General features: G+C 34.1%; 1 long non-coding RNA gene across 1 annotated transcript; it reads left to right on the forward strand.

The window, feature by feature from the left end:
• Positions 1 to 18,330: 18,330 nt before the first annotated feature.
• LOC148197835 (uncharacterized) lies at positions 18,331 to 20,690 on the forward strand. Its single transcript, XR_015786499.1, has 2 exons — positions 18,331 to 18,705; positions 20,436 to 20,690. It is a non-coding gene; the product is annotated as an uncharacterized LOC148197835 (long non-coding RNA).
• The last annotated feature ends 3,690 nt before the right edge of the window (positions 20,691 to 24,380 follow it).

Genomic DNA, 24,380 nt, shown 5'->3' on the forward strand with positions numbered 1-24,380 from the left:
TGTCATGACTAGGGATGACAATTGGTCGAGTCGGACACAGATAGTGTCTACCCACAACTCGACCCGCCGGATAAAATTGTATCCGTTATCCGTGCGGGTACCCGTTAAGAAAATACCCGTGAGTATTTTAAAACCTGCGCATGCCCGCAAAAAATAAAACAAAACATATTTTATACATTTTTTAAAATAAAATTTAAATAAAATTACAAAAAAGATATATAATATAATATAAATTAAATTAAATATAAATTAAAACTTAATTTTAATTAAATTTAGCCTAATAAAATATAGTTTAAATTTATTTTTAATTAAATTTAATTAAAAAATATATAAATTAATTTTTTATTATTTTTTCGGGTAACGAGTACCTACCGGTCGAGTAGTATACTACCCGTACCCGATCCATTTAGAAACGGGTATTAAAATACCCTTTACCCGTTACCCGCGGGTAGTAAATATCCGTGGATAGTAACTACCTACTGCGGATTTTACCCGCAAATATCCGTGCCTGCGGATTTTTTTGCCTTCCCTAGTCATGACACATAAAAATACCCAGCACAGCATAATTAAGGGTCAACATTAACTAGGGATGACAATGGGTCGGATCGGGCACAGATAGTGTGATACCCGAACCCGACCCGCATGAAAAAAGTGTACTTGTTACCCGCCCCGCTACTCGTCGGGTACCCGCATAAAAAACAACGGTGAATTTTTACCAACCTACAGATATCCGTTGGATATCTGTTAACAGTGTGTATTATTATCCAAGCCCAAATTCTGACCCAAACTCTATTTTCCTTTCTTTTTCAAAACTTATAAACCCTAAATCTTCACTTCAAAACTCAGATCTACACCAAAGCATTTCAGATCTGCACAAAAACATCTCAGATCTACACTTAAGGATCTGAGATCTGCACCAAAAGATCTCAGATCTACACTAAAGGATCTCGGATCTGCACCAAAGCATCTCAGATTTGCACAAAAACATCTCATATCTGCCTCTCGTCGTCGTCTCCTCGTGTCATCGACCACTCCCGATGTGGTTCAGCCTCTCAAGCTCTACGAACAGGATCACCTGCTGCTGGCTGGCTCCACCGCTGGCCGCGGACGGAGGTGTGAATGGTGGAAGAGGAAGCTACAAATGTTGCGACAACGACAACGTGAGGTCCTTGCGGCGTTGTTGGAGACGGTGATTCTTGTTGTTGGTAGGTGGTAGAAAGAAGAAGGGAAAGGAAGTTTGAGAGAGAAGAAGAAAGAAGAAGGGAAGGAAGTTTGAGAGAGAAGAAGAAAGAAGAAGAAGGGAGCCGAAAGGAAAATTAATTTGATTGGACCCTTTACTTCCTCTACGCAGTAACAGAGGCAAAATTAAAAACAAATACTTTAACTTATTTTCTAATTTCATAAAAAAGTAATGGGTAAAAATTGAAATTTCGTTTTTTAAACGGGTAACGAATACCCGCGAGTACGAATAGTGTGATATCCGAACCCAACCTGTTAACGAGTGGGTATTAAATTACTCGCTACCCGCGAATACTAAATACCCGCAATGAATTTTGTCCGCATATACCCACGCCTACGAGTTTTATTATCATCCCTAACGTTAACAATTTAGACGCAATAAACAAAAATGGACTTAATTAATGCACATAATATTACCCGTAAAGACCATTCAAGCAATTAAACCAAATTTATAAAGATATTTTAAATTTTTATTTTAATATAATACCATTTTGTTGAAATTTAATAATAAATTATATAAAGTAATAGATTGTAATCATCAATCATTAAAATTATGAAAACACTTGCGTTGTATATGTTATTTTCTTTTTATGATAATAAAAAGTAATAAAATTATTTTTTTATTATTATAATTATAAAATTAAATATAAGTAACCTTTATAATTTTATTGTAAATTTTATTTCTTTGTTTTTTAGGTAATTTTATAATTAAAAAATAGTTAAATTTAAAAAAAGTCAAATAAAAAACGGTTACACTTTAGAAAAACAATTACTTGAAAACTAAAATTAACAAAATAATTATTTTAATTTATAAAAATTATTTAAAGGATAAAATTAGAAAATAAATGTTGCACCATATAATTGTTTAGTCTACATACAACTCTCCCACAACAATGAACTATATCAAACCCTTTCACCAATTACCCTTTAATTTGTAATTGGTCGGTCACCAATACGAGGTCAAACGATGGATAAGGTCAATATAAAATCATTTTCATAAAGTCGACATGTTTAGTAAAGTAAAATATACTTTATGGATTCTTGCACTGTAATTGAGAAAACTCTAATTAAAAGCCTACTTTGAAACTTATAAATACAGAGGTAAGGTAAGGAAGGTAATTGCATTTATTATGAAATTAAGATTGTACTGTGATAACCGATCAGATTCAATAATTAACTTAAGCGTCAAAGTATCTTTGATAGGTATACCCCCACTCGGCTTGAAGATAAAACAAAGAGTATTGATAACAACAATAATCAGAATTGAAGGCGACACAGAAAGAGTAGTAATTAAGTGTAGAGGAATAGTTCTTGACCCCATTATCCGAAATATTTTGGCCCCACTATGGGGCCCGAGAATGAGCAAACAAACTCAATGGTGACCACGAGAAACATGAGGCAAACAACGAGATCCTTTGGAGTTGATAGAGGAAATGTAAAGACAAATCTAGGAGATGCGAAGGAGGCACGAAGCTGAGATAGTCGTACTAAGGGTCGAGCACGTCGCCGACTATCAAGAACAATCGACACAACATTTGTTGCCACTCATCCCCACACCCTCGAAGAACAATAGTCAAGCTGAAGGACTGAGCAGGATCGGTAAGGAGATGAGCACTACGACTACTAAGACGACCCTTTATGTCCCGACCATGCAGGCTGAAGGCTTGTTACCCTTTACTACGATCTTTGTGGAAGCACCGATGCCCGAGAAGTCCACACCTCCTACATTCGAGAAGTATGACGGGTCTACCGACCCGAACGATCATCTTTGCTCGTTCATGAACACAATGACGTTCTTCAAGTGATCCAGTATGGTGTCGAGAGTTCTCTTTATAATTAAAGGGAAAGGCGTTGGTATGGTACAACACCCTGCCCCCGAACATAGTGGACTATTTTGCCACCGTTCAATCTCTTTTTAGCAAGTAATACACTTCGAGTCGCATCCAAAGTCTAACACACCTTACGATGATCAGTACTAAGCAAGGGAAGGACGAATTGTTGAAGGACTTCATATGGAGCAATATAACAATACCACTCGACAGGTGAGAGATGTTAGTCAGAAGTTCATCCTCAACAACCTATTGACTGCACTAAAGGCAGAGTCGTTCGCGGACAGTTATATGGTGCACCATATAATCGTCTGGTCTACGTACCTGAACGATCAACTCTCCCACAACATTGAACCATCTCAAACCCCTTCACCAGTTAACCGGTCAGTAAGGCCAATATTAAACCATCTTCACAAACCTAACATGTTTAGCAAAGTAAAGCATATCTATGGACTCTTTGACCGTAATTGAGTCAACCCTAATTAAAAACACACTTTGAAACCTATAAATATAGAAGTAATGTAAAAATGTAGGTGATTGCATTTATTTTGAAATTAAGACTGTATTATGATAATCGATTGGATTCATTAACTAACTTCAGCGTTAGAGTGTCTTTAACAAGTATACCCCGCTCGATTAAAAGATCTAACAAAAATAATTAATACTAACAATAACTGGAATCAAATGCAACGCAGAAAAACCAGTAAGGTATAGTTATATACCCCTCGTCCAAAACAAATGTATACACAAAATTACCTTTTATATATATATATATATTCATGGATTATTTATGTAATTTTTTTTAGTTAAAAATTTACTATGTTTATATTATCTATTAAACAAAATAAGTATTATAACTTTGTAATTTGAAAAACTATCAAATAAACCTGTAATTTAAACAATCTACATCGAATTAACTTAATAAATTAAATAATTAAATATAAAATTTAAAATATTAAATTTGAGTTATATTAAATTGGATGTAAATCCAATCCAATCGTATTGATATTTAAATTTAAAAATAACTATTTATTAGTTAAAATTAATTTATATAAATTAAAATATTTGAAAATTATTTTGTGTAATGTTTCAAATATTTATTTTTAATTTAGACATAGGATATTGTTATTTTTAATGATAATTTTTATTTATTAAAAATTTATTCTATTTTTATTCATATATATTTTTTATAAAGATTTTAATTTATGATTTTGATATCATATATTAAAAAGTAGATATTTAATTTTATAAAATCAACTTAAAATTTGAAATTTTCACTTAATTATATATTATAAGTAAATCTTATATCTACTTAACTTATAACAATTTATCGATAAGTTTCTCGATAGAATCTTATTATTGTTTAGTTAAGAAATAAATAGTCTGTCTTTTTTAGCTTATTTGCATCTTTCTGTTAGAGACCATTACGTTTAGTATTAAGCTTAGATGCAATTATATACTTAAAACTTAAATTTAATATAATATTATTGGAAAGAAGTGTTGTATCTATGAATTGAAAAGTGTAGTAACTTTAGAACTTGAGCTAATCTTTCTGAGAGATGAAAGTTGAATTGTCCGTTAAGAAATAAGAAGAGATCATAATACAGAACAAATAGTCAAATTAAAAAGAGTTTTGTATTAGAATAAATATATATTAAAATATAAAATAATAAATGAGTATTTCGTCATGTATTTGTATGGTGTTGGACCTCCTAAAATAAAGGCTTAAATAATCAATAACATAAATTTAATTACACAAATAATTGAAAAATATATCACATTTTTTATTAATTGTTTATTCGAGTTATTCCAATATAGATAAGTACTTTGCCAACCATATTAATATATGATTATATTTCTAAGTTGCACGAAGGTAGGTGGCTACATATGCCCCTAAGCTTGTGGTTTTGTAAGAGAAATCAATTTCTTGGATGAACAAGCTTTTATTATATCAATTGATTATAGATCGACTTTGTTCAGTTAACTATGCGGTTAAATTTTTAGTACCATCCTTTTAAAGGTAGATGCTTCGTGAACCTTTCATTTGAGCTTATTTAATTCAACTCTTACATGTTGAATGCTTTTTTATGACAAATGTTAACCAAAGAGTGATTTCCAACGTTCATTTATTTCAACATTAATTTGTGACATTGTAATATTTAGATTGTTTTTTTGTTTAAAAATAAATTTAGAGAGATTTTTGAATAAATTTAAAAGTAAAGTTTATATTGTTTTTTTAAAAAATTTGAAAGTAAAAGTCAATAAATTTAAAAATAAAGTTTATGAATAATTTGATTAACATGTTAAATAAAAAAATATTTTAATAATTATACTATTGTTAAAAATAATATAAAATAATTTTTGGATTAGTTTAAATTAATTTTTAAAAGGATGTTAATGAATAATTTTGAAAAAATAAAGTTAATAATTGTAATAAATGACGAAAACAGAAAATAAAACTTTAAAAACACAACGAGGTGCACTAGATGAAAGTTTTTATGATGGAGAAAAGGAATAAGTTGATAAAGAGATTACTAATAAGATGGAAGCAATTGTTTCACCTAATGATATTTTCAGAAATGTTATTGCCCCTACTTTAAAAGCAATGAGAATCGGTTTAATCCATAGCAGAATTGATTCCCCACATGCATGATTCACGTAGAATTGGTTCGAGAACTGATTCCTCTCTTGACGGGCAAGTGTTTCAACTCTTCTGAGATAATAATGTTGGCAAGGTGTATGAAGATCACCTCGTTAAGATAAGATAATCTAATTAACCACCCCAAATTACCCAATCTATAAAATCATATATTGATTTTAATGATAATAAACACTCTAAATAATATGAATTAATATTACATAATTGTTTTTAACATGTGTGTTTGTGTAGTTGAAGAATCCTTAGACAAGTTTGCTTTTGTCCTATATTATATGCCTTTAAAGACCTTATCTTATTAGAAAAGGGCAAAAACATAAAACCCAACTCCAGATATTACTTTTACTTTAAACGTAATATGCACATGTGTTTTAGTAAGAGAAAGGAATGAGAGGCGAGAATCAGAGAGAGAAAGAGTCACACGACTCTCTGCTAGGGTTTCAACCCTTCTTCCACGATCACCACCACCACACACGGCAGAGCACCACCACACACACAGTTTCAGACTGATCAACAGGTTGCAAAGACTCACAAGTATGCTGAATAACTCTCAAAAGTGTATTATTAACAATATTAGAAATGATTTACAATATTTATATGCATGAGAATAATCTGTTTTTCTGTTTTGATTTACACTTCAACACTCCTCCTAAACAAAACTTTGAAAAACAACGATTAAACGACGAAACCCCTCTTTTTCACCGATTGAATCGGTGAAAAGCTTCACCTCCTTGATTTTCAGCAACTTCTACCGATTAAAATTGGTAAAACCACCTTCTTTCAAGCACACACATGTTTTTCACCGATTAAAACTGGGGAAAAACACCTCCTTGACCGATCTCCTTCTCCGTGATGAAAACCCTAAGTTTTCAAAATCTTAACTTGCACCATCCTGATTTGTTTTCTGAGTTTCAGAAAACGTTCGCCTTTGAGGGCTTTAGTCAGTATATCTGCAAGTTGATCTTCGGATCTGCAGTGTACAATCTCTATTTTCCCACTGCTGACCTGTTCCCTGATATAGTGGAATCTGGTCTCAATGTGTTTACTCCTACCGTGAGATGTAGGATGTTTAGCAAGATTTATGGCTGATTTGTTGTCAACCATTAGTCTCACCCTCTTCTCAGATAGCTTAATCTTCAGTCCTTCTACCAAGGATCTCAGCCAGGTTGCTTGACACGTAGCTTCACAGGCAGCTATGTATTCTGCCTCACATGATGACAAGGCAACTACTGGTTCCTTTCTAGAACTCTAGGAAATAGGACATCCTTCCATGAAGAAAATGTACCCTGCAGTGCTTCTTCTGTCAGTCTTGTCTCCACACAAATCTACATCTGAGTAAGAAGTAATTTGTACTTCTTCTCCAGTCTCTCCTTTTCTAAGCAGAATCCCATACGAGTGTGTACCCTTCAAGTATCTCAGTATCCGTTTGACAACATTCAAATGTGATACTTTAGGACACTCCATGTATCTGCTTATCACTCCAACACTATAGCTCAAATCAGGTCTGGTGTTACAGAGATACCTAAGACTTCCAACCATTCTCCTGTAAGCTGTTGGATCAACAGCTTCCTCTTCTGGCTCTTTCTCTAGCCTCAATCCCACTTCTGCAGGAGTATTTGCAGCATTACAGTCACCCATCTCATACTTTTTCAGCAGGTCTAAAACATACCTTCACTGGTGCATCACCATTCCACTCTCAATCTTGGTAAACTCAATGCCAAGAAAATAGCTGAGTCTTCCAAGATCACTCATTTCAAACTCACTTTGCATTTCAGTTTTGAAAACTGAAATTAATTCTTCACAACTTCCAGTGACTAACAAGTCATCCACATAAAGACACACAATCAACTTCTCTGTTCTGCCTTTGTGCTGACAGCATTGCACATACACACCGTGTTCTGAAACACACTTTTCAAACCCAATACTGCCCATGAATCCATCAATACGCTGGTTCCAGGCCCTTGGAGCCTGCTTAAGCCCATAGAGAGCTTTCCTCAGCCTATACACCTTGTCCAACTGCCCTTTGACTTCAAAACCCTGTGGTTGCACAACATATACCTCCTCCTCCAGTCTTCCATTTAGGAAGGCTGACTTCACATCAAGCTGGTGTAAAGACCAGCAAAATTTAGTGGCCAGAGATAACACTAACCTGATAGTTTCAACCCTTACCACATGAGCAAATACTTCACCATAATCAACTCCAGCCTTCTGTAAGAATCCCTTAGCAACCAGTCGTGCCTTATACCTCACAACAATGCCTTGTGGATTTATCTTTGATTTTTGAACCCATTTTAATGCTATGGGTTTCTTTCCAGAGGGTAATTCCACCAGCTCCCAGGTCTGGTTCCTTTCTATGGAGTCAATCTCCTCCTCCATGGCTTTATGTCATTTCTAATCTTTAACAGCTTCTTCAAATTCTACTGGTTCAGCCTCTATAATTATGGCATAATGAACACACTGTCCATCTGCTGTTAGAGTAGCTTCATAGGACAACTCATAGTCTCTCAAGTGTACTAGCAGCTGTGGAGTTCTGGATGATCTTCTCTGCCTGCTATTAACACTGTTCTCTTTTGTTTCAACTGCAGTAGTGGTATCCTCCAGAGAAATGGTTGGTGATTCCTGCTCAGTTTCTTTCCACTGCCAAGCCCCACTTTCATCAACAACTACATCCCTACTGATACATGTTGTCCCTGATACAGGGTCATACAGCTTGTATCCTCTAGTAGGATTATAGCCCACAAGAATCAGTGGTACACCTTTGTCATCCAGCTTTCTCCTTAGTTGATCTGGTATATGCTTATAGCATATAGATCCAAAAATTCTCAGATGTTTGACATCTGGTTTCACCCCTGTCCATGCCTCTTTAGGTGTCAGGCCCACCAGTCTCTTTGTTAGAGACAAATTCAGAATATAAGTGGATGTCACCACAGCCTCTCCCCATAGAAAATTAGGCAATCCTTTGCTTTTTAACATACATCTCACAATGTTCAGTAGAGTTCTATTCTTCCTTTCAGCTGCACCATTATGTTGTGGTGTATATGGAGGAGTAACCTCATGGACAATCCCTTCATTTTCACAGAAGGTCTTGAATTCAGTGGAGATATATTCTCCACCTCCATCTGTCCTCAAGATCTTAATCTTCTGCTCACACTGCTTCTCAACCATTCTTTTGAATTTTTGAAACACCTGCAATACTTCTCCTTTCCTCTTGATTAAGTACACTCAACATTTCCTGGTGTAATCATCAATAAACAGCAGAAAATATCTGCTACCTCCTGGTGTTTCAACCTGTATCGATCCACAAACATCAGAATAGACAACTCTTAGTCTTCCTACAGATCTCTGGGGTAGATTCTTCTGAAAACTGCCCCTTGTTTGCTTACACTACACACACTCCCTGCAAACTGTGTCTGGAATCTCAACATTAGGCAATCCATTCACCATTCTTTTCTGTCCTAACAGAGACAGATCTTTGAAATTTAAATGCCCAAACCGCAAGTGTCATGGCCATTCCTCCTTGCTCTATGAGGCAATGAAGCACTGGTGTTTTACTGCACTCATCACAACTCTGAATGTCCGATTGTGTGACAGCTGAGCTTGTACAATCATTCTCCTCTGTTTGTTGAAAATACTGAGGCTGTTATCCTCCATTTTCATCACATAGCCCTTTTGCAATAGCTGCCCCAAACTCAGCAGATTTGATTTCAAACCTGGTACATACAGTACCTCTTCAATTGTGACTTCTTTTCCTTCTGCATCTCTTAGAACAACCCTGCCTGTACCTTCTGCCATCAAACTCCTGTCATCAACAAATCGAATTTTCCCTTGTGCAGCATCTTGAATTCGCACAAACCAGTCTTTTCTCCCTGTCATGTGGGTAGAACACCTAGAATCTAGATACCAGACATCCTTTTCTGAGGAATTTTCCTCAGTTCTAGCCATCAACATCACTGGTTCTGAATCAGATTCCTCTTCTTGGGCCAAATTAGCTCTCTTCTTTGGTTTGTTCTTAGCACCTTCACCACTCCAACAATCCTTGGCATAATGACCAAGTTTCTGACAATTATAGCACTTGACCTTCTTTTTGTCAAATTTCCATTCACCATTCTTCTGATTTTTCACCTTGCCTGATTCACTGGACTCTTCTCCTTGCTGGTCCAGTGAGTCTTTGCCCTTCTTGCTACCTTTTCCTCCTTTCTTGAACAGCTTCTTGCCTTTCCACTGAGATCTGGCCTGCAAGGCCTGCTCCTGGCATTGCCTGCGCTCATTAATACGAAATTCATGAGACTCTAATGAGTTCAACAATTCCTTTATCTCCATGGTTTCCTTCCTTCGGGTTTCCTCTATAGCAACCATAACATTATCAAATCTGGATGATAATGTTCTCAGGATCTTGTCAACAATATACTCATCAGATATTCCATCTTTACAGGCCCTCATCTTATTCACTAATTCTTGTACCTTATCAAAGTACTCAGCCACGGTTTCACTCTCCTCCATGACTAGAATTTCAAATTGTCTTCTCAGTGCCTGCAGTTTAACCTTTGTGTTTCTGTCTCCATCCCCATAAGTCTTCACTAAGATGTCCCATACCTCCTTAGCAGTAGCAGCCTTGCAGATCTTGTTGAAGATCTTTGGGCTGACACATTGGTATAGCAGAAATCTAGCCTTGCTATCCAGCTTCACCTACCACTTATAACTCTTTTTCTCTTCTTCTGTAGCCCTGTCACTCAACTCGGGCAACCCATCTTCTATCACCTCTGAAACATCCTGGAAGCCAAAAATGGCTTGCATTTTAATGCGCCAGTCTTCAAACTGCTTCCCATCAAACACGGGTAGTGGCCCCTGTATTCCTCCAAATCCTGTCATCCTTTCTTGCTGAGTTCTTGAAATTTCTTTGATCTTTAACCATACAAAGAAATCTTCTTTCTTCTCCTTTGGATACACACAATTCCAGATCACTCACCAAGAAAGCAACAACACGAACCTATGCTCTTGATACCATATTAGAATAAGGGCAAAAACGTAAAACCCAACTCCAGATATTACTTTTACTTTAAACATAATATGCACACGTGTTTTAGTAAGAGAAAGGAATGAGAGGCGAGAATCAGAGAGAAAAAGAGTCACACGACTCTCTGCTAGGGTTTCAACCCTTCTTCCACGATCACCACCACCACACACGGCAGAGCACCACCACACACACAATTTCAGACTGATCAACAGGTTGCAAAGACTCACAGGTATGCTGAATAACTCTCAAAAGTGTATTATTAACAATATTAGAAATGATTTACAGTATTTATATGCATGAGAGTAATCTGTTTTTCTGTTTTGATTTACACTTCAACATATATAATGTTCTATCAGACGACGTATGATATAAAATTCCATTATAATAAAATCAATTGTAATGGTAAATATTTTCCAGACTAAGTTAAAATTCTTTTCGAACGGCTAGTTTGATGAATTGGTGTTAATGAAATCAACGTATGTATGATAAACTCTTTTGAAGAAAACAAATAATCTTATGCGTGTTGGGAATCCAAGTGTGAGTTCAAGTTCTACATTAGATAAAAATGAGAAAGTAGAACAATATATAAATGTGAAAATCCAAGTGTGAGTCCAAATCCCACATTGGATAGAAATGAGAAAGTAATTCATTATTTTAAAGTTTTGGGTAAAAATTGATGTCCATTTTATATAGTTGACTAAGTTGTTATCGGTGTTTGTGTAACCCAGAGGGGAAGATTAGATCAAATATTTTCAAAGCAAGATTTCCTTATTTAAGATTTATAGTGTTGTCATTGATACGATCAAATCAATATTATTAAAATATGAAAACTTTAACATTGTTATAGTAACCAACAAAATAAAAAGGATAAAGTAACTCTAAATAGTAGCTAACAAACACAAAATTGATTTCTAATAAATTAACTCTTATAAAAACAATACAAGAAAATAAAGACAAACAAAATAAATAAAATATTAGATAACAAACAGAAATCAATCAAATTAAAAAAAGATAAAAAGAGAAAAAATAATAATAAAGAAAATAGGTTGATTATGATACTTTTTAAAAAAATGTGATTCATAATTGATTATCTAAAGTTTATTATTCCATTAATTATTGTCTTAGATTTTCAAATTAATCAATATAAATTTTCAATTAATTTGTTGACATTCTCACTATTAACCAAAGTATACATTCTCAATTAAAAACAAAAATTTTTTAGATCAATAATAGTAAATTTAACCAAAGTACATTTTCAATTAAATATTTCTATGTCTAATCATATATATTATTTTACCACTTTTATTAAGTAAAAAGCTAATTAATCAAAATATATTCTTGATTAATTATTATTAAATTTTTTACCTTTAATTAAAGTGCATTCTCAATTATTGATAAAAAGTCATTGAATCACAAAAGAGTTTTTAAGTTTAATCAAATTACATTCTCAATTAAAATTAAAAACTTTTTAACTCTCAATATGCATGTAGATTAACATTATACTAACTTGTTACAATATAAAAAATATTATTTTTACTTGATTTAGAGACAAAAGATATAGATAAACATAAATCACAACAATAATCAAAGGAACAAACAAATTATTTCATTTTGACCTCATAATTCAATTAAGAAAGTATGGTAGAATCAATCCAGAGTCTTAGCACTCTATAAAATGTAAGAATAACATAAAAATAAAAGAAGAAAGGGTGAAGAACATGAAAGATAAAAGATGATAAAATTAGGCCTTAATTAGGACTTTTTAGATTCTTTAATGTATTTCCTTAAGACTCTTAATATAGAAATTAAACTTAGCTTTGTTTTTGGCTTTTCTGTTGTAATATTGTTTTTGACAATATAGTCTCCTACAATTATGTTCTAAAGAAATTCAATATCTTCAAGATATACTTGATTGTTATAAAAATTTAAAAATGTTTAAAAGATATTTCCAAATTCTAAAAAATTTGAAGATTATTATCCTTTCATTTTTTATTAAACATGTCAGTAGTTTATTTTGGAATATATATATATATATATATATATATATATATATATATATATATATATATATATATATATATATATATATATATATATATATATATATATATATATATATATATATATATATATATATATATATATATATATATCAAGCACTTTAATTTGGTGTTTTGGTTGTTTCATTGAATGATTTGTTTAGATATACGTTGAATGACTTTGATCTAATGTCCTAATCCTTTAATTTGAACGACATATCTATTTGAATATAATGTCAGTAATTTAGATATCATTAAGTCAATGTGACGTCTTTGAGAAAAGCTATGATTTTATTTAAGAACATATCACGTTGAAACCTTACTAGAAAAAACCATTAGTAGTAAAATCCAAGCTAAAGAAAAATAATACATCATGCTTTACAATAATTTGAATAAACTATATCACATTTTAAGTGTGATGCATTTGAAGTCCTTGATAAAATTTTGTCAAATAATTCTCCAAACATATAATCAAAGGTTGTATTAAGAATTTTAAACTTATTTCAAAATAAATTAACACAAACAATAGATTTAGAAGTTAAACAAATGTTTATACAAAACAATAATATTTGTCATAATAGAGGAAAATGAGATTATTAAGATATAGCAATTCACATTATTAGACTTGTGTCTATATATGAGTTATTGGACTTGAAAAGAGAGACTCAAGTCTCCAATGAAGATGTTTTAATTATTATGTTTCAAGAAGAATATGTTGAAAATGCATTTATAGAGTTTTAGCTTTCATTGTATATTGATTGAGCATTTCATGTAAGGTTTTAGTTTGTACACAACCTATACTAAAACCAATTAAAAGAAAAATATTTTATACGGTTTAAAATGTGAGAAAAATGTTTTATGGATTTTTAACCAATAAATTTTCAAGAAATTGATTAAATGGTTCACAAAAGGTTTCTGAAGAAGATAATCAATTATCAATTTAGTTAATCAATTAAATCAAAGAGCATATTTAAGTGTTATCAATGCTCTAAACAATTAAAAGATTAAAATCTTGTATAATCAATTAACTTCTTTTTTTCTAATAAATACAAAGCAAATTTAATCAACTAGCACATGTCATAATCAATTAAAACATTAAAACATGAAGCGTCGTATTTGTTTTTCAAATTCCAGTTAGAATAATCGATTAAATACTTGGAATAACTAACTAAATAAGTCTAAACTTTCTTTAAGAAACGTTTTCTTAACTAAATTGAATCTTGGTCTCATTCTTGAAATAATTAATACCATTTAGAAACAAAAATTCTATTAAGATTGTTTGAGCTATTTTCATTTTCCAAGAGTGCTTTCAAATTTTTCTTTGAGAATCAAAGGTTGTGTTGTGTTGACTGTATCCAGCCTTATGCATTACTTTTGTTGTGACCTTTTGTACATTCCTTCTTTTTAGTAAATTTATCGTAGTGTTCCATTGCATATCCTCTTGTCTGATCAAGAGTTATGCATATCTTCTTATGTGATATCAAGAGTTGATTTGGGTTGATATCTTCTTATTAATAAATAGTTTATTAGGTTGATATCTTCTCGAGTATGTTTAAGAGTTAATCTAGATTTTTCTTTCCATATTATGTTAGTAAGTTGCTTATGATTTTTATGTACAAACCTTTTGAAGATAATGGAACCAGTTATTCTAAGATTGGACCAATATAAATTCTCAAGTAACTTTTCTCTTCATTTATCTTTTTACATTGTTGCAATCCAATATTTTTTCATTTTGACTTATAAATTTATTGCATTTTATTTTCAATTTTTTGTTAAAATTTGGTATTGGTTGATACTATTATTTTTATCTCACTTTTGGTTCTTCTATGATGTTTATTTCTTTTCTAAAAGGAAAATGCAGTCCTTTGGTTTATCTGATAAAGCTTACTACTATTACTGGCGCAGTCTAGATGATTAGTCTAGATGATTTGAAGTATAAGAAACCATGCGAGATTTAAAAATTCTATTTCTATAATTTTCGATTTTTTAATTATTTTTAATTTTGTTGGGCTAGTCAAATTGTTAGCAAAATGAAGAAGATTGACATCTTGCTTCAACAAAGGATTTTGATGATGATGTTTCATGAAGAAATGTTAAAGAATTAAAGAAGTATTTAGTATCAAGAAATCCTTTGAAAACTCAATAACTTAGTTGTTAAAGACTTGTAATATGTGTATTGTAATTAATTTAGTAATTCAAGAGTCAATAGGTAGAACTCAAGTAGCAAAACACTAAGAAAAAGGATTTATTTTTCATAAAAGTCACTCTGATAATTGATTATCACTATAGATAATCAATTGTCATATTAAAAAATTATTATTTGTAAATGTTTATGAAATAATCGATTTTCACTTATGATAATCGATTATCAGTGGTAGTTGCGAACCCAACTCTTAATTTTTTGACTTAATTTTCAAATGGAAGAGTCTATAAATAATTGGTTTAATCCTTTCTAACATCCCTATTTATGTAGTATCGTCTCAAGTAGGTCCTCGTATTGTAAATGTTCTCGATTAGGTCCCTTATTATGAAAAATTGAATCAATTTAGGTCTTACCGTTAGTTCCATACTAACACCGTTAAAGGGGGTGACACGTGTCAGTTCGTGGTTTTTTTGAATTTTTTAATTATATTTTCATTATTTTTATTTTTATTTTTTATTTTTTTAAAAGTAAAATTTAAAAATGCCACGTGTCAAACTCATAGTGTGCCACGTGGCAATGACAGTGTGACATGGCACTGACAGTGCCACATGTCATTGTCAGGCCACGTGTCATTGCATTAGTCTCAATTTGGTCCCTGTATTTTTATTAGGTTGCAATTTGATCCTTGTATTTTTATTTTGTATCAATTTAGTCTTAATTTTAAAAATTAAACAATTTTTTCCCTCCTCAAATTCAAACAAAATTTAAATTGTATATAAATCTTAACAAATATTTTTATTAAAATTAATATTTTTAATAAATATTTTTAACAAGATTAAGTTTAATTATATTTATATTTACTTAATCATAGAAATGTTAATTATGTTATTTAAATATATCTATAAGGGTTTAAAAAAAAGAGTGACATAACATGCTGGTGTTATGTTATGTTATTTAAATATATACAATTTAAACTTTGTTTGAATTTGAGGAGGGAAAAATTGTTTAATTTTTAAAATTAAGACTAAATTGAGACAAAATAAAAATACAGGGATCAAATTGCAAAATAATAAAAATACAGGGACCAAATTGAGACTAATACAATGACACGTGGCCTGACAATGACATGTGGCACTGTCAGTGTCATGTCACACTGCCATTGCCACGTGGCATGCTATCAGTTTGACACGTGACATTTTTAAATTTTACTTTTAAAAAACTAAAAAATAAAATAAAAAATAAAAATAAAAATAAAAATAAAAATAATAAAAATATAATTCAAAAATTCAAAAAAATCACGAACTGACACGTGTCACCCCTTTAACGGTGTTAGTATGGAACTAACGGTAAGGCCTAAATTGATTCAATTTTTCATAATAAGGGACCTAATCGAGAACATTTACAATACGAGGACCTACTTGAGACGATCCTACATAAATAGGGATGTTCGAAAGGATTAAACCTAAATAATTAACTTAAACATAACTTAAATACAACTTTTCACTTAAGAGTATTAGAGTTGTGTGCCTAAGGGAAACTCTCTATTTGTGAAAAGGGAGCTTGTGAACTTGGTGCTTGTAGGAGGAACTGTTCTTTCTTAGTGTATCTAAGTGGTGGAGTATACCTACAAAGGAGAGTCAAGTTGTTCATCCTTTCGTGCATCAAAAGGATGTGCATTTCATCTCTTATCTGTTAAGAGAAGTGATTTCTAATCTCAATCTTTATTTCTCTATTGTAAATTGTTACTTATTTTAGTGGAAAGGTTAACCCCTCTTTTAGAGAGATTAACAACTGAACGTAGGGTCTTTTGATCTGAATCAATATAAAAATTACCTGTGCAATTTTTCTCTTCCCTTCTTTCCTTTGTTTATTTGCTTTTATTCAAAGTAATTTTTTAGTTTCATTAAAGAAGTTTTTAAAAGCAGAATCTGTTAAAAAGGAAGTTATTTTTAACTCGAACCAATTCACCCGCTCTTGGTTTTGTCTTACGCTCTAAAAATTTTGTTACGCATTTTCTTCAATCTTATACTAAATAAATGAATAACATCATTGTTGCTTTAAATTTTTTTAAGTATTAATAATCGGTTTGGAAAAGTTTCTTCTTTAGTTCAAGTTATTTAGGAGATATCATTGGCTACTTGGGTTAAATTTAACACAAATGGTGCAACGAAAGGTTGTCCTGATTTGGCTATTTCTGTTGATATTTTTTGTGGCAACAGGGGAGAATATGTTGACAACTTTTCTTCTTTTATGGGAGTTCAAAAATATCTCTGCTAAACTTACGAGAGCCATTTATGTAGTGGAGTATGCTTGAAGTGTTGGATTTATACCTCTTTGGTTGGAGTTTGATTTTGTTTCAATGTTCAAGGTCTTCTCTTCACAAGATATTGTTTCTTGGATTCTCAAAGGTAGACAGAGGAAATGTCTAAATATTTGTAGTGATATGGAATTTAAAGTTTCACATATTTTTAGGGAACAAAACCATAAAACCTTTGCGTCAATAAATTGGCCAATTGGGCATGGTAAATTGGGAACAATTTAAATGGTATTATGTTATGCCTTCTAGCATTAGTTTGGATTATTTTTTATAATAGTTACCAATTTCCTATGTATAGGATTGTTTAGCTTCTTTCTTGTCTTGTATTATTTGATCATGGGTTTGGTTGCTCTCATGATTTATTATTCTTCTTTTTTCCTTTTAGTAATATTTTTCTTCATATGATGACAAATAATATGTACTCAACATAATTGAGATGTCAAAGTGCATATCTAGCATGAACTTTCGATTATTTTAAAATTGAATTAGTTTTTATAAAGGACTTGAAGAAAGAATTTTTTTTTTTAAATTTGTTTAGAACCAATTCACTCCCTCTTGTTTTAACTAAGCCATCCATTATTTTCTAAGATCAAAATCTTTCCTAAAGTTACCCATGATATTGATGACAAAAAATAATACAAAAGTTTGGCTATCTAATGAAGTTTTTTAGTGTGAAATGAAAGAAAAAAAATGGCAATTTGGTTAGATAGAGGTCTTAAACAAAAGTTAACGAGTCTTAGGATGTGTTAGACTCAATCTATCAAGACCAAAGGAGCCTCAAGGTAAATTAGACAAATATTACCAACACCAAGCAAGTCTTAAGGTGCATTAGATGCAAGTTATAATATCAAGATACTTTTGACTTCATAAAATGTCATTCAAACGTAAATATTTTCAAACTCATTCTACTTGCACTATCATTTTAAAAAACCTTTCAAACATTAAACATATAATGTTTCACACAGTCTGTCAATTATATGTTGAATGCTTTATTAAACGATGCACTTATTAATGAATTGACATATAATAAAATGTTTTGAACACGCGATACATCTTAATGTTTATCAATGTTCAAAATATGTAATGTGTAAGACCCGTAAATTTTGGGAATGGTGGGGACATGGTGGGCACCACTTTTTCATTTATTGGGCTGCATTATTGAAGGGGAAGGGAGGAAGCTGAGAAAAGGGGGTGTCTTCATTTTGGCATGGGAGAGGGAGCGAGAAAGCAGCCCGAGGAAGGGAGCCTTCCTTCCTCCATTTCCAGCCGTCCAAAGAACACCATGGGAAGCTGTACCAACTTCGGAAGGGCTGAGAGGAGGAGCTGGGATGGGCATCTGGTGAGAATGGAGTCTTTTGCAGTAAGATCTGGGAGAGGAAGTGAAGAATTGTGGAGGATGCAAAGAGATCTTGATCTGCACGTTTGGAGGAAGATGGATCACAAATTTTACAAAGAAAGTCTTCAAGAGGTAAGGGGAGCTAGATCTTTTTCTATGGGTTGTATGAACAATACATGTGTTGATCTTTGTGTTACTATGTTGTTTGGATTGAAATTGTGCTTTTGATATTTGTTGTATGAACTGTATGCTGGAAATTGTGACTGTGGATGTGGTTGGACTGAGATGATATTTGAGATTGGTGTGTTGATGTATGTATTCTGTTGAAGGGGTGATCAAATGGAAGGTAAGGAAAGTATACACTGTTTTGAACAAGCTGATAGAGTTTTGGGTCACTTTGAGAGGAAGTGAGGTAGTGATTTTAGGAAGTAAGGATTTTGAGTACATGTGGGTTATTGGGATATCTTAGGTAAGTCATTTGTGACTTGTTAGAGTCATCAAACTGATCAAAACAGGTGCAAAATGGTTGCTGTCAACTGGTATGGGGCTGGACGACTTCTGGTTCGCGCCCGGCGCCCCCGGTGGCGCCCAGGCGCGAGAGTCTCGCAGAAAGTCGCGCCCAGCGCCCCTCTTGTGGCGCCCGGGCGCGAGGTGTTCGCAGAAAGTCGCGCCCAGCGCCCCTTTTTGGCGCCCGGGCGCGAGGTGTTAGGAAAAAGTGACTTTGTCTTTGTTTTTGATAGTTTTTGGGGTTCCGGGTGTCCGTTTTGGACGTTTCTTAAGTCGTTTTGGAGGTTTTGGACCCTTCCGGAACTGTTGGTGATGGTTTCAAAGCCATTTTCTTTGTCTAAGTATGAGTTACGGGGATTTGTATTGTTTAGTGGTTCTCTTGAGACTATTATTGTTTAGTAATGTGTATTGGATTGATTAATGTTGTTTGCTTAACAGATTTTTTATGCATGTGGAATGTTGGAATGTATAGTATGATGTGATTTATGTGGGAAGTATGTAAATGTATGAGGTATGTGGGATTTGTTGTGATAATATGGTGATATCTGGTTATTCATGATTTAGGTTAAGTTTCAAAGTAACAGTATAATTCATGGACGAAATTCCATGATCCTCAAGGAGAGGATACATGGTGGTGTTTTGGGGTTGTATAGAATGATTACATGGTAGCTCAGTTTTGGGGGTCATCCTGAAACTCCAATGGTCTTTCTTCTCACGTAGAGAGGATTGAACATGTGGTGAGGAGTAGCAGGAGGTCCTAGTCTTGGATGCTTCCATATGATCCAAGGTGAGTGATAACGGATTAACCTCGTGATTGTGGCCGGGCGGGAGTGCCCAGAGTTCCACCGGGCGGGAGTGCCCAAAGTTTCACAAGGCACTAGTGCCAAAGTTTCACCCGGCGGTAGTGCCAGGGCGGGAGTGCCCAAAGTTCCACCAGGCGGTAGTGCCAAAGTTTCACCAGGCGGTAGTGCCAGGGCGGGAGTGCCCAAGTTTCATAAGGCGGTAGTGCCAGGGCGGGAGTGCCCAAATTTCATAAAGCCACCACGAGTGCAAGACCCGCCATAGCTCGGTAATCATTCTAGTCCGGTCGAGTCGGTCTATAAAGCAACAAGTCGGGATTTAAAGTAACAAGTCTTGTGATGTCAGTTTGCCATGTTTGGATGAATGTTTACATGTCATGGGAGTGTGTAAAATATGGATCAATGAGTATGCTTTAATTGTTCGAATGATTGCATAAATTAACTGTGTTGTATGTATAACATGTTTTTTATATCTAGCTCACCCTTGCATTGTTTGTGTTATGTGCTGTTTGGGTATGTTTCTTTGGCGATGATCATCCACTTGGATGGGAGCAGATGTTGAGGAGGAAACTTTGGGAGCAGCTCTTGATGGAGACGGCAGTGCTACAGCTTAGATGACTAGTTCTTATTTCGTAAACTCGTTTTATTTGGAAGGATGTTTTGTGTATTTTAAGTTTTAAATTTTCCGTAATTCCCATAGAGAAATCCTAATACTCTAGTTGTCAATTCCGCTCTATTCTGAGGATGATTGTAATCCTTAATTACTCTTGACTGCTTTCCTATATTATGCATGATGATGTCTTTATTATATATGCATGATGTATATAATTGGGATGTCACATTAATGGTATCAGAGCAGTTCGTCCTTAGGATGACCTTTGTGTTATGGGTTTGCCGTGTCTTCTCTGTGAGGACTTGAGGGTAGATGGTATGATTTACCATTTCTTTCAAGTCTATATAGTAAGGTATATCTAACTAGAAGTTTTAAGAATAGAAAACATCTTGATAAGAGTAATGAGGGTGCACACTCATGACTTTTACCATAGATGGTTTTCCTTTCTTAAATCTGAAGGTTTGAGGTAAGAATGAGTTAGAGTTTTAGTGTTGTTTCCTGTAGTAATTCCTGTCTTGCTCTTGCTTTTGTGGTAGTGTATTGTGCTCGATAGTAGTAGAGGAATGCATATTCAAGGGCAACTTGAGTTGTATACCTTTATTGGAATTGGTTTAAGCCTTTGAGACAAGTTCTTGTCTCGAAGATAGGAGTTAGAAGACTAAAAGTTAAGCTTCCGAGGACGAGTGAAGATATTGGAGTTTAGAAGTAATGTTATGGGTGAAGAAAATTTCAAGAAAACAAAGTCAGAAGATCTTATATCGTACGTTCGCAAGAAGTTTAGAGGTTAGATTTAGAAAAGCTTTGGATAAGCATGGTTGTAACAAGGTTTGAAAAATGAGTTGGGTTTAGTATATCAGTGACGTCAGCAGTCAGAAGAAAGGGAAGTGTGGGCGAGAAATGGGGTGACGTTACGAGAGATTGGTAACATGAATCTAGGTATTAGTGATGGTTGGAATCTGAATAAGCAGGTGGTGGATGACCTAAAGTTTAAGTTAAGAAAGGAATAGGAAATTCTATAGTGGATTAAGGGGAACAAGTATCAAGAAGGAAGTAGAAGGAGAATATTTCGAGAGGCAGTCAGATAAGGCAGAACATGAGGTCTTTGAAGAAGAATGATGTATTGTTAAGGTCTTAAGTGAAAAATTTGAAGGAGATGATCAAGTTTTCTCAACAAGTGAATGATTCAGAGTCAAGTTTAGTTGGATGTTTCAAGATTAGTAGTTCACCCAGAAGAAAGGTTTGAGCATAGGCTAAGATGAAAGGTTTCAAATGATGAAGACAAAGGTATGTCTCTGTCAATCAGTGTCTTGAGACAAGACCTCCTAGATGATGATGGTTGCTTCTTAGCGTTATCACCTGTGGAAGCGACTCAAGTTCCAAATCATGCGGCGCAGGAGAAGAAGGTAGTGGCGTATGCATCAAGACAACTCAAGGTTCATGAGAAGAAATAACCCACTCATGACTTGGAGTTGGGAGCTGTAGTTTTTGCCTTGAAGATTTGGAGACACTACCTGTATGGTGCGCAATTTCAGGTGTTCAGTGATCATAAGAGCCTGAGATATCTCTTTGATCAGAAGGAGCTTAACATGAGGCAAAGGAGATGGATGGAGTTCCTTAAGGATTATGACTTTGATCTTTTATACCATCCTGGGAAAGCCAATGTAGTGGCAGATGCATTGAGCAGAAAGGCAGTACATATGTCTTCATTGATGATCAGAGAATTAGAACTGGTAGTAAGTTTCAGAGATTTGAGGTTACAAGTAGAATTTGAAGCTGACAGCATCAGATGCAGTAATTTGGTGGTATCCAATGACTTGTTGAGGAATGTTAAAGAAGAGCAGTCGAAGGATATTGAACTTCAGACGTCAGCTAGATTGATTGGAACTGAACAAGGAAAAGATTTTTGCCTTAGGGACCGACGGTATTTTGAGATTCAAAAGCCGAGTCTGTATCCCTAGCAGCTCAGGATTGAAGAAGTTAATCATGGAAGAAGGTCACAAAAGCCATTTTAGCATGCATCCAGGTATGACGAAGATGTATCAAGATCTCAAGAAGTCCTTCTGGTGGTCGGGTATGCAGAGGGACATGGCACAGTTTGTGGCTTCTTGCTTAATTTGTCAAAAGGCAAAAGTGGAACATTAAAGACCTGGAGGTTTGTTGCAACCGTTGGAGATTCCAGAGTGGAAATGGGATAACATCGCGATGGACTTCGTTACCCATTTGCCACGCACTATTCGGAAGCATGATGCAATATGGATAATAGTGGACCGATTGACCAAGAGTGCTCACTTCTTGGCAATTGATTTGAGAATGTCTATGACAAAGTTGGCTCAACTATATGTTAAGGAGAAGAAAGGTTTTAGAACAGATGATAAAGGGTGGTTGTAGTATAAGTTGTTAAAGAGGGTATCGAGAATGATCAGAGAAGTTTGGGTTGGTTGAGATGTTTAGAGTTATGAAGTTGCATGTTGTGATAGAGTTAATTTTCTTTGGATATGGTTTTATGGTGATGTTTAGTGTTCGACTGAGTTTGATTTATTTTGACGACTCCGAGTTGAAGAGGACAATCCTTGAAGAAGTGGAATTCACTTTGGAGTGGGGTCTTAGGCAACACCTGCGTCCGAAATTTTTGGGTGGTTCCTGTTTAAGTCGTGTAGTGCAAGAGGAAGATGGAGGTTGAGTTAGAGCAAAAATATTTGGACTCAGTATAATCATAGGGAGAACTACAAGGTTGGAGAATCACAGAAGAGAAATAGAGGACATGTTGGCATAGTCTAGTGCAAGTCTTAACAATCAGGAGTGATTTCAGGCATGGTCGTTTTGTAGAGTAGGAAACAATGTTGAGGAAATGGAATGACAAGGCTATTATGCAAGGGAAGAGTTTTCAGGGTTTTGTAAGGCCGTATAGAAGTTCTGAAACAGGTTCTTCGAGGGTGATCATTTGCTGATTACAGTTGTCAGGAAGGAAGTGTTCTTTTAAGTAAATTGGTGAGTAAGGAAGTATAAGGATCAGAGTAGCGCAGCAGATGATGGTGAGCATGTTATTGTCAGTAATAGGTATTCATGAAGAGCTTTCAAAATTGTGGATTGGTGGTTTGTGAGGGACGAGTTTTTAAACAGTATTGGTGTTGTTATATGAGCATGAGTCGGGAGTGTTGGTAATCTTCAAGAGTCAGAAGTGGGTTTAGGTGTGAAAGAAACGTGTATCAGGTAGGGAAGATAAGTGAGCCTTCGGTTGCAAGCTACAGGGTCAACTTTAAAGTGAGAAAGTATTAATGGCTTTGGAATGGGAAGAGTGGGACAATGGACGAAGGAGACGATTTGAGTTGTGGTTTGAGTTATAGTGGCAATCTAGAGGTAAGGTTATGTTAACAGACGATCAAGAATAAGTATCCGTTGCTGAGAATAGATGATTTGATGGATCAACTACACGGAGCTACAGTATTCTCTAAGATTGATCTGAAGTTGGGCTATCATCAAATCTTAAGTGAAAGCGGATGATGTGCAGAAGACGGCGTTCAGGTCTAGATATGGTCACTACGAGTATGTGGTTATGCCGTTTGGCGTGACTAATGCTCCAGCCAATTTCATGGACTATATGAATCGAATTTTTAGACCTTCTTGGACAAGTTTGTGGTAGTATTTATAGATGACCTACTTGTCTATTCTAAGACACGAGAAGAACATGAAGAACACCTTAGTGCAGTACTTGGAGTACTGAGAAAAAGAATATTGTATGCTAAGTTGGCTAAGTGTAAATCTTGGACGGTAGAGTAGGAAACTCTACCGGGAGTTAAAGGACGAGATAAAAGAAACTTACTTGTTCCGGTAGACTTAATTTTCGAGGACGAAAATTTTTTGTTGTTGGGGAGAATGTAAGACCCGTA

The sequence above is a fragment of the Vigna umbellata genome, chromosome 5 (assembly GCF_029865625.1).
Source record: "Vigna umbellata cultivar VRB3 chromosome 5, Vumbellata_1.0, whole genome shotgun sequence".
NCBI classification, from domain to species: Eukaryota; Viridiplantae; Streptophyta; class Magnoliopsida; order Fabales; family Fabaceae; genus Vigna; species Vigna umbellata.